Source organism: Musca autumnalis, unplaced genomic scaffold (assembly GCF_047663935.1).
Source record: "Musca autumnalis isolate F117 unplaced genomic scaffold, ASM4766393v1 scaffold_5, whole genome shotgun sequence".
Taxonomy (NCBI): domain Eukaryota; kingdom Metazoa; phylum Arthropoda; class Insecta; order Diptera; family Muscidae; genus Musca; species Musca autumnalis.
The window spans coordinates 95,457,826-95,469,764 of record NW_027412088.1 but is presented as its reverse complement, the minus strand read 5'-3'; the positions used below and the strand labels follow the sequence as shown (position 1 = coordinate 95,469,764).

Below are 11,939 nucleotides of genomic sequence, written 5' to 3'. Positions count from 1 at the left end.
CCACTTGTAGAGACGTTTTTCATGGCTGAAATACTCAGGAAATATCGCCAACATTACTAAGGGGTATTTTGTAACCGTAGGCAATTTGATGGGAATCGAACCCGGACATCCAGCGTGCAAGGTGGTTGCACATAGCTAATTCCTACAGGCTGTGGTGTAGGGTATCACATGGTCGGCCCCGTCCGACTATAGCCTTTGCTTACTTGTTTTAGACTTGAAATTAATTATTCTACTATACACCTTTTTGTTTTTATTATTACAGTGTTTTATTTAACTTGATTTGGTGTGTGTTTAGTTCAAATCTGGTAACTCATTTTTAACACGGTTGCAGTTAACCATTCGAACTAAAACTTTGCACACTTTTCATATTTGGATGACAATACACGAATATGAAATGAAAACCAATATTGATCCATTCTTAGAGTGTTTTTGCGGTGTCTAACTTAACCCCCTTTTCAAATCTGGTAACTGATTTTTAAAACGGTTGCAGTTGACCAATCGAAGTAAAGCTTTGCACACTTTTCAGATTTAGATGACCATACGTGAATATGAAACCAAAATCAATAACGGTTCCACCCGATTTCAAGTGTTTTAAGGATTTTATCTTCATTTTTATACCGAATTGCGTGTAACTTGTAACCAACAAAAATTGTGACATATGTCCAGGTGTTGGTATAGCTCCCATATTACGGCTCCACCTGATTTCAAGTGTTTATTGTCTTAATTTTTGAGCCGAAATGGCTGTAACTTTGATTTCGAGTTCCCAACTTCTCCACCAAAAATTGTGAACATAGGTCCAGGTTTTGATATAGCCCCTATAAATGGTACCACCCAATTTCAGGCATTTTAAAGGTTTTATCTAAATTTTCGGCCTAAATTGACTATAATTTTGTTTTCAGTGGTCAAAAAAATTGATTTACTAAAAAGTTAAAAATAAAATATAATTAAAAAAAAATTAAGTTTCAGTGTTTTATTTAGAAATTCACTTAAAATTACAAAATAATTTGTCGCTTGGTCTCAATAAATATATTCTTTCTCATGATGGAATCTCTCAAATAAAACGCTTGGCGTTTAATGTTGCCACCATTTATAATTTTAATGCAAGCGTTTTATTTGATAGATTCCATCATGAGAAAGAATATATTTATTGAGGTTAAGCGACAAATTATGTTGTAGTTTTAAGTGAATTTCTAAATAAAACACTGAAACTTATTTTTTTTTTAATTATATTTTATTTGTCGATTATGTTCCAATTGTTGTCATTTTTTGTAAGGTTGACATGAGATATTTGAAACTACTCACATGGGGTAGCTATGTGGGATTTTCGTAACTGCCTTTCCCGCTTAACTGCCTCAATTTTTTGGAATTTTATGAAAGGTAGATAAGCGGGTTGCAGTGTATTTTATATATGGCATAATTATTGTGTTTGGTCAGCGGCTAAGGGTGTATCTCCGTCAGCACTGCTCACTACCTTTAACGGGTGTTAAGGGCAGCTCTCCAAGTGACACCACGGGTTTCGATTGGATAATATGTCTAAAATTGTCGTCGAAAAGTCATCGCACTAATACACACGTTTACATAATTTGTTCCCGGTTTCTCTATAACGCATTTTCCCTAGAACATCCGTCAATCTACAACTGCTATAGTTATAGAGAAGTATGACTATAAATATGTGTATTTTAAAACTCAAAATATCCCTAAAAATATGTTAAATTGTGGTTTTAGAGTGTTATCATAGCCGCTTTCAAGTTACCCTTGTGACAAATCTTATAAGAAAAATCCAACTAAATACCTAAATGCTGAAAATACATACATATGAAATTCATATGAAATAAGTTTCAATGAAATGATTCAATGTTTATCAACACTAAAATGAAATGTAATGAAATATTTCAACAATGTTGCAATACTGGTGAATATCGATTTGTTTAGATGTTGAATGCAACAGCATGTTGCAGAATCATCAGTATCCAAATTCAACATGATGAATCAACAATATTTAGAAACACGTTGTTTCAAGCATTTAAACACACCATCAAATTGAATGACAAAAAAAAAACCATCAACAAAAACAATGCAACCCACATCAAACCAAACAACCAACCAACCAACATGAACAGTTGTGCCGTGCTTGGAGGAAATGTAAACAAAACTCCAGAGTTTAGTTGTTTGGATACATTTATCCGGAACGGTTTGCGCAGCGAGATACATAGTAAGGAACGATAGTGAACTTGGCGCATGCATGTTATGGATTATTATTTTTCTTTTTGGAAAATATTAACGTGGAAATTGTGTTTTATTTCGAAAAAAGAAATTATACGAAAAAATAATAAACAACACTTGTCATTTTTTGTTTGTTTACTAAATAAAAGACAAGTAATGATCACAACAAAAGGATTACGCGGGCATCATAGTTGAGAGAAATGAAGACACAAATCGGAGATTTATGCAAACATATTTAAACCATTACCAACTGCAAGTGAAAAGTGTGGCACTAAACCACCGTGTAAACAAGCCACCAAGTGGAAAATTGTGAAAAAAAAAACCAAAAAGTGGAATTTAATGATTAGATTTTCATATAACTTTTATATAAACACCTTCTTAACTGTAATGTGTTGGAGTAAATTTGTGTGTTGCGAAGACGACGACAATATTGTTAATGATGATACCTACCGCATAATTATTAAAAAGAAATTAAAATATTATTAAACAATTCACATAAAAAAGTGATTAAATTTTTTAAACACACATTTTCAATTAACCAACAAAAAAGTGGATTTTAAGTGAAAAACTAACACCTTGTGGTAATAAAATTTTTAAGCAAAATAATACCAGTTACTTACTATTGAAGAGAGGAAGAAAAAAGTGTGAATTAATGAAACTATTTTGTTAATATTTAAATGAAACCAACATTTACAGTTATTTTCCAACATACACAACGAAATTTATTACAATCATCAATGGATATTGGATATTAATGTTTTTCATTCACTTAGGTAAGTAAATTTTAAACGGTGGATTAATGATTTCGGCGTATGACCAGAAAAACAAATGAAGTCTTTGGTAGCATATAAAATATAACGGCTTATTTCCTAATATCCAGCTAAAAACTAAAGACGGAAAATATTGTACCTACTAGAAATTCGTTTAATATTTTTTTTCAAAGTAACTCAATATTTTGCCAGTCAAAAAAAAAAAAGCCAGTATGGAAAGGATTAAAGTCCGCCTGGTTCCGACTACTTTATACAATAAAAAACTGTGAATATGTATAATATATATGGAAGCTATATCCAAATCTAACATATTTGGTGCTTCAAATTCATGAAATCGACCGTAAATATATATGAGAGCTACATATATCCAAATTTGAACCGATTTTCACCAAAAGCAATAGCGTTCTTCCTTCGGCTACTATTTCTCCATAGTACTTTGTGGGGGCCACAATTATTTTCCAATTTATTTTGTTTTTCAAAATAGTCAGGTTTAATCCCATAGTCGTTGTTTTAATATTTTATTAAAACAACTTTAATTTATTAGTGGGAAAAAATTGGCGATGTTTACCAAGGGGTAAGGCAGGGAAGACTATAGTTTCAGATCTCGCCACAGATCTTCATCAGTTCCCTTCTTTCGGAGCCCATTTATGAAAAAAGTTTACAGGTTCATTGTTGTGGCTAAAAAACGAATCCTACAACAATTTGTGAAAATCGGCTCGGTTTATAATATTAGCAATATCATAGGGCAAAATCACCTACACGTTGCTCTTGAACAATCTTTAAATGAAAGGAGCTTCAACCTGGGAACTTTTTGCAGATTCTGAAACTACAATGTTCATAGATGAGAACAATCACAAAAAATCGCCGGTGCCCAATTAAAATGAATCGCGGTCAAAGTTCCCATTTTTAGGGTTTTATTAGTTCTTTACGATTTTGCTTGGAAACGGCATGACCTATTGAAATGGGAGTAGAGAAAATATTGTAGCTGCGAAAATTTTCTACAAGATTGACCTTAATGATATTTTCTTAGGTTTTACCATTTTTGAGATATAGAAGATCAAATTGGGACAATGCACTGACTGTATCGCCTCCTTATGAAACAATGCCATGTACGGTGCGAATCAACTAACTTTAAACAGAAACTGCTTACACCTGGGAAGTTTTTTCAGATTCTGAAATTGCAAATTGCAATGAGGAAAATCCAAAAACAAGAAAAAATCGCCGGAGCCCTATTTAAATTAATCGCGGTCAAAGTTCACATTATTAGGTTTATTTTAGGTTTTCGCGATTTTGCTTGGAACAAGCAAGTCCAATCGAAATGGTGCTAAAGAAACTGTTGTAGCTGCGAAAATTCTCTATATGGTTGGCCTTTATGATATTTTTGTAGGTTTTACCATATTTGAGATATAGAAGTTCAGGTCACATTTATAGGTTCTTTGTTGGGTGTTCACGATTTTTTTGATAACGGCAGGTCTTATCGAAATGGGACAAAAGAAAATATTATAGATGTGAAAATTCTCTACAAATTTTGCTATTGTAATTTTTTTCCTTAGTTGTACCATTTTTGATATATATATAAGTTTAAGTTGGGACACTGCAGTCATGACATTGTTTTATGAGGTGTCAGTGAATTGTCCCAATTTGAACTTCAGTATCCACCTACGACCTACGAAAATGCCATAGAGGACAATCATGTAGAGCATTTTCACTGCTACAACATTTTTTTAGTTCAATTTTGATAGAGCTTGCGGTTTTCCAGCAAAATCATGGAAACAAAAAAAAAATTGAACTTTGACCGCGATTTATTCAAAAAGCGCTCCGGCGATTTTTTTGATTTTTCTCATCTATGAACATTAACTTAAAGTTGGTTCAAGAGCGCTCTGATCAGATTTTCGCAAATTTTTGTAGAATTCGTTAAAGGTTTGGGTTTCTGACGAAGAAGAAGCTTGCAATTTGACATGATGAACAGATAAAATTTAGCGGGTGAAATGGGCCAACTATTTTGTGTGAAAAATTGTAAAATTTATAGTATAATGACTAATCTTTATTACTGAAAGGTATGTTCCCCCCTGTAAGTTTTATTTAGAAGAGGAACTCTTGACCTTTCCACTGAGGCCAATTATGCTAGACTTTGACTCGGGAGGTACTTTTATATGGGGACTTTATCATAAAATAAAAATTGGCCTGAGAATTCAAAACCTCTTTGAGGTTTTACTCTGCGGACCTAATAACATAACCTTCATTTGAAATTTACCACACCAAATTTACCAAGACCCTCGAAATAGATAAAATCAGGGGGTAAATATATATGAGGGCTCTACTAAAACGTGAAATTATATAAATGACTTTTTTACATAGATTGCTTCTATTTACTGTGAACTTAAAGTACCAATATTCGACGAACTTAGTTATAAACAAGTAAGAAAAGTCTATAGTCGGACATAGCCGACCATGGGATACCCTATACCACTATCCCTAGACAATCGCTCTCCACGGAACTTCTTTTCAATGATTGTGAAAATTTAATTATCAAATATCAGAGATGGAATGTATAATACTTATGACCAAAACCAAAAAGTTATCTAGCATGACAAAGACATTTTTATAGCAGGAAAGGAAAATTTAGTTCACACAAACTAAAACGTAATGAAACCCACTTATGTAGTACTACTACTTCCGTTGTTTAACCGCTAAGTTATTGAAATTTTTACCAATTTCATACAAAAGTTTCAGTCCATTTAACCCGCTAAGTATTATCTGACCTTCACGTTGGTTTGTACGCTTCTTCTTCATCATAAACTCAAACTTTGTTTAAAATTTTGCGGGTTATTATTTTGACCTACAGAGTGGCTACAAAATTGGTTAAAATTTTGTTTTTGGTCCATTTCATCCCCTGAACATTTCACGACCATCACCAAAAACTAATCATTTCTATTCTGGCCCGAACACAATTTCCTTAAAAAAATTGTTATTGAAGTTCAAATTGCCTTAAGCTTGTTTACAATTTTTAATGGACGGACACACACCGCTAAATCGCTTTATCTCGTCGAGATATGAATTTTGGCATACCAAATAAGGGGTCTAGGACGAATATTTCGTGATGTTACATAAACTATTGGAGAGACAATATGTAGCATGGTATAAAAATGTGGTTCTCTACACAGAACCCAATATATATTAGTCAGTAGGCCCGGTATCTAGCAAACACTTTATTGCAATTTACATCAGAGGAAAGGTCAGTAGTTTTTTTCCATATGTAGGCTACTTTGCGAAATATATATGTCCTCAAGGAATTAAAATATCGACCAAAAATAAAATTTTTATATTTTTCATACAAAAGTAATGGTCCATTTCACCCGCTAAAGAATATCAGATCATCATTCAAAATTGTAGGCATATTTTTCGACCTATACTCTTACCCGGTGCAAAATTTCGTGACTATTGATGTATAGCGAGTTTATTATTACACTACAAACAAATAACGGAATATATTAGGCTGTAACTCTGTTATCTGATCATGCACACCAACATAATTGGCATCAATTGAAAGGTCAAGCGTTCCACTTTCAAGTATATCTCACTTGTCCGGAATGTCACTTCCAGAAATTAAGATATAAGCTGTATATTAAAAATTTTCACACAAAAGTTTTGGTCCATTTAACCCTCTAAATATTATCCGATCGCCATCTCAAATTGCAAGCTTCTCCTTTGTGATATACTCTTACCTTATTTAAAATTACGCGTTGATCGGACTATTATTGAGACCTACAGAGCCGCTACAAAATTGGATAAATATTATGTTTTTGGTCCATTTCACCCGCTAAATATTTCACGATCATCACCAATAAGAATAGGGTTCTATTCTGATCTGAACCCGACCTCCATACAAAATTTCGTGACGATCGGTCCATAATTGCGGCCTGGAGCGTGTTTACAATTTATAATGGACAGACGGACGGACGGACGGACGGACTGACGGACGGACACACATCTCAAAATCGCTTTATCTCGTCGAGATATGAAAAATGGTATACCACATTGGGGGGTCTCCGACGAATATTTCGCGGTGTTACATGAATTTTTACCAAAACAAACTTATAATACCCTTTTCCACATTGTGGTATAGGGTATAAATATGGGTAAAACGTAAAAAATACTGAAAATCGGTGCATACCCCTATATAGGGGCTATACCAACAAGTGGACCGACATGACCCATTTTTGTACTAATGGCTCTATATGTAATCTAAAGGTCTCTATCAATTTTCAAAGCATTATCTTTAATCTTGCGAAGTATTGCGTATAATATTGGGGGCGCATAGCCTTTGGTTATATTTGGGGGGGGGGGGGTTTAAAAAAGTTTGGCCTGAGAACACAAAATCCTTTTGGGGTTTTGATCTACTAACCGAATACCACGACCCGAAAATTGTTGCACAGTGTTCGAAATAAATAGTGTATAATTAAACAAAATTGAAAATTGTTTAAAGTTGTTTAATGTTTATAGAACTTGCGCCAATTTTTTACAAATTCCAATTTTAGGAAAATATTAAGTTGTGGCGATTACAATAATACCCTTAGGCCAGGGTTCACCTTCTTTATGAGGATTTATTTGAAATATAAGCAATGGAATTGACATTTGAAACCCTGTTGGTTTGTTAAATCCGGTTATATATAAACGTACTATTATCTGCTATATTTTTTATATCTTACCACAGTCGACAACCTCCTTATCACTGTTTTAAAACTCTGCTGGTCTCCTTTATTAGCAGGTTGCAATATGTATGTTCCCGTACACGAAACCTTGTGAAAGTTTCCAAATTTATAAAGAGAATGACCCCCTGTTTTTGTAAAAAAAAATTGTATGTTCTCACACGAATTGTCAAATTTTGTAGATCGATTTACTCGCCTTAGCGCAAATGTGGAACGCTGATTTTTAATGAGGAATTCTTAACTATATATAGAACGTGTCTACGATGAATTTGATCTGTATGTCATCTAGGGGCTGAGCTATGGATGCCCAAATTATTACGAATATAGACGAACGAACAAAAAATAGTTACAAAAACAGGGGGTAAATTTAAAAATTTGAAAAATGATTCATGCTGGTTCTTGAACTGAGTACAAATTTGAAATTCTAATAGAATAATTGAATATTCTAATCACTTAGCGTCTTCTGCCGTAACATAACTCCCAAAATATTTTTGTGAGTTATGTCCTCCTTTGATATAGGAAATAACGCCAAAAATCTTTGGGATTCATGTCCAATGTTATGTGGAGGGCATAACTCCCAATATTTAAATAATTTTGCCATCTGCCTTAACAAATCCGTTGTATTGAATTCATCTGCCTTAACAAATCCGTTGTATTGAATTCCTAATTGCAAATTCGTAATAATTTCAGTATATATATTGTAGAACGAAAAATACTCAGATTCCCGCACAAGATACACCTGATGAGCACTCCTCACCAAAGTTCGAAACATGTAGTGTAGTGGTTTGTGATGACAATTTCTCTGAAATTCAAAAAAAAAAAACCTTCTAATGAATTAGCTCGTCTCGAAGGAGAAAAATAAATAAATAATTTTATTTAAATTAAAATAGAATTTTTGAAATTTGCTGATAATAAAAGATTTCTGGTTAATTGATTCACAGATAATCGGCAATCTACGCCAACGTACCGTTCATTAATATGAAGGTGGCATGTTTTACATGCTTTTGCTTTTGAATACCCCCAATAGAAACGTTCTCTCTGTCTCTCTGCGACTCCCATGTCCACAAAAGTTCGTGATGAACCGATAAAAATTGCGACCTGTAGCGGGCAAACATAGCCAAATCAAGACATTTATTTTGGTATATATAAAGAACATTATTTCGATCCATTACAAAGTTGTGAGCCAAAACCAACTTATGATATCCTCGCCACATAGTGTATAAGGTATAATCATATCCGAAAAAAATTTTGCCAGGTTATTTCACTGAATTCGAAGTTTGCGTTTCCGATTTTGTATGCATAACAACGGTGTTAAGTTCGGCTCGGCCGAACTTAAAAAAATAAAATAATAAATAAAATAATTGAAATTGAATGAACTTTAATATTCTCAAAATCGGGAGATTCCGTTCTACGGGGCTATATGACAACGTGGTAGAACTGGCAACAAATTGATAATATCGATTATTGTTTAAAAATTCAATATCTATAGATAGGTTTGTCTATCGATATTATGGGATTAAAAACACCTAACCTTAAATCTAAATGAATAGAATTAAGCGGTTATTCGGTATTGTGGATGTGCGAAAGGTATGTCCGTAGTCACACGTACAAATTTTCCGAAAAAGTAGATTGTATTTTCATTAAATAAAAGCAACTGATTTTTCTCCTTTACATTTCTGTGAAGTACTTGTGCAAAATTTCAACTACAGCATACACATTTCTGCCATTTTTATTTCCAAATTAATGGTGATGAGAAATTAACGATAATATCTATAACTATCGATTTTTTTAAATGAAATATCGAAAATATCTAATGTTGGAAATATCGATAGTTTGCCAGCTCTACAACGTGGACCTGGATAATGTGGCAAAATAGTCAAAATACCTAAAATCGGAAGGTACCGTTCAATGGGAGCTATATGGAGACGTGGACCTACAACAACGAGTTTCTAGTGGAAAGTTGTATACCCCCAACCAAGACTAAGCACCAAATGTCAGCCATTTCGCTGGGATATTGAGGCCACAGCCGTCAAAATACTGAAAATCGGTAGGTACCGTTCAAAGGGGGACATATACAGAAGTAGATCTATTCCAAGAAATTTCAGGTGGAAAGTTGCATACCCCCAACAAAGACCAATTACGAGATTTCAGTTATTTCGGTGTGATAACAAGACTGAAACCTTCTTGATTTCAACAGACTGACGGACAGACGGACATGGTTATATCGACCTTGAATTGTATGCTGATCAAAAATATTTATATATATACACATACACATGCATATATGCATGTTATTGATATTTATACCCTCCGCCACTATGTGGAAAGGGTATTTATTATAAGTTTCGTGTAACACCGCGAAATATTCGTCGTAGACCCTCCTTGTGGTATACCAAAATTCATATCTCGGCGAGATAAAGCGAATGAGCGATGTATGTCCGTCCGTCCATTAAAAATTATAATCAAACTACAGGCCTCAATTATGGACCAATAGTCACGAAATTTTGTATGGAGATCAGCTTCAGACCAGAACAGATACCTACTGTTATTAAAGATGATCGTGGAATTTTTAGAGGGTGAAATGGACCAAATACAGAATTTTTAAATTTTTTTGTAGCGGCTCGGTAGGACAGACAGTCCGATCGGTGAGAAGTTTTAAGTAATTTTTAGGTTTACGACAAAGAAGAAGCTTGTAAATTGACATGATGATGAACATTTAGCGGGTTAAATGGATCAAAAAGTTTGTGCGAAAATTGGTAAAATTTTTAGTGACATGACTTTATCTATATTCCTGGAAAATTAGAAACTGGAAGTCTTGACCTTTCCATTGATGTAGGTCGCAGTTATATTTAAATACTGACAAATTTTGCACGAGGTAATAGTTTTGGTCAGGAATAGTGCCAATAATTTTTTATAATGATCGGATAGTAAGTAGCGTTTGAAATTGACCATAACGAGGGATTTTCAAATAATTCGCGATTTAAGTCCACATTTTTAGGGGTTCTTTAGGTTTACACGATTTTGCTTGGAAACTACGAGTCCTATTTAAATGGGCCTAAAGAAAAATATTGTAAAGAAAATTCTCCATAAGATTGACCTTTATGACATTTTCGTAGGTTTTACCGTTTTTGAGATATAGAAGTTCAAATTGAGACAATGCAGGGACTGTATCACCTCCTTATAAAACATTGTCATTACTGCAATTTCCCAAATTAAACTTATATATCTTGAAAATGGTACAATCTAGGAAAAAATAAAACATCCAGTCTTGTAGAGAATTTTCACAGCTTCAACATTTTATTTAGTCCCATTTTGATATTGCTTGCGGTTTCCGAACCAAATCTTGAAGACTTAAGATAAAAACCTAAAAATTTGATCTGAACCTCTATATCTCAAAAATGGTAAAACCTACAAAAAAAACCTAAAGGTCAGTCTTGTAGAGAAATTTCACAGCTACAACATTTTCTTTAGACTCATTTCAATACGTCTTGGGGTTTTCAAGCAAAATCTTGAAAACCTAAGAAAACACTAAAATTGTAAATTTTGATCGCGATTTATTTAAAAATCCCTCTGTCAATTTTTTCTGATTTTTAAATTTTTCTTATCTATGAACATTGCTGTTTCAGAATCCGCGAAATCTTCCCATGTGTAAGCGGTTTTCATCAAAAGTTAGTTAAGGCGCACTGAGCATGATATTGTTTTATAAGGAGGCGAAACAGTCAATGCATTGTCTCAATTTGAACTTCTATATCTCAAAAACGGTAAAACCTACGAAAATGTCATAAAGGTCAATCTTGTGGAGATTTTTCACAGCTACAACATATTTTTTAGGCCCATTTGCATCGGACCCGCGGTTTCCCAGCAAAATCGTGAAATCCTAAAGAACCCCTAAAAATGTGAACTTAAATCGCGATTTATTTGTTTCTTGATATTTCTCATCTATGACCATTGTAGTTTCAGAATCTGCAAAAACTTCAAAGGTGTAAGCACCTTCCATTTAAATTTGGTTAAGGCACACCGTGATACATATTAATCTATTGTGATATCTTAAAATATTAGTAGAATAACTTCCACATATATATTTTTTTTTTTTTTTTTGATTTTTCAAAATAGTCTGGCTTAATCCCTTTTGTTGTTTTAATATTTAAAACAACAAGTTTATTAGTGGAGAAGGTTTGGCATTGTTCGCCAAGGGGTAAGGCAAGGAAGACTAGTTTCGATCCACGCCACTGGATCT

The 11,939-nt window shown here is 33.6% G+C and overlaps 1 protein-coding gene across 1 annotated transcript in view; it reads left to right on the top strand.

Moving 5' to 3' along the window:
* The first annotated feature begins 2,083 nt into the window (after window positions 1-2,083).
* The window catches only part of wun2 (wunen-2), a 59,486-nt gene continuing 49,630 nt past the window's right edge, over window positions 2,084-11,939 (top strand). The window contains exon 1 of the mRNA XM_073958113.1: window positions 2,084-2,996. The gene's annotated coding sequence lies outside the window, so the exon portion shown is untranslated. The remainder of the gene's footprint in view (window positions 2,997-11,939) is intronic.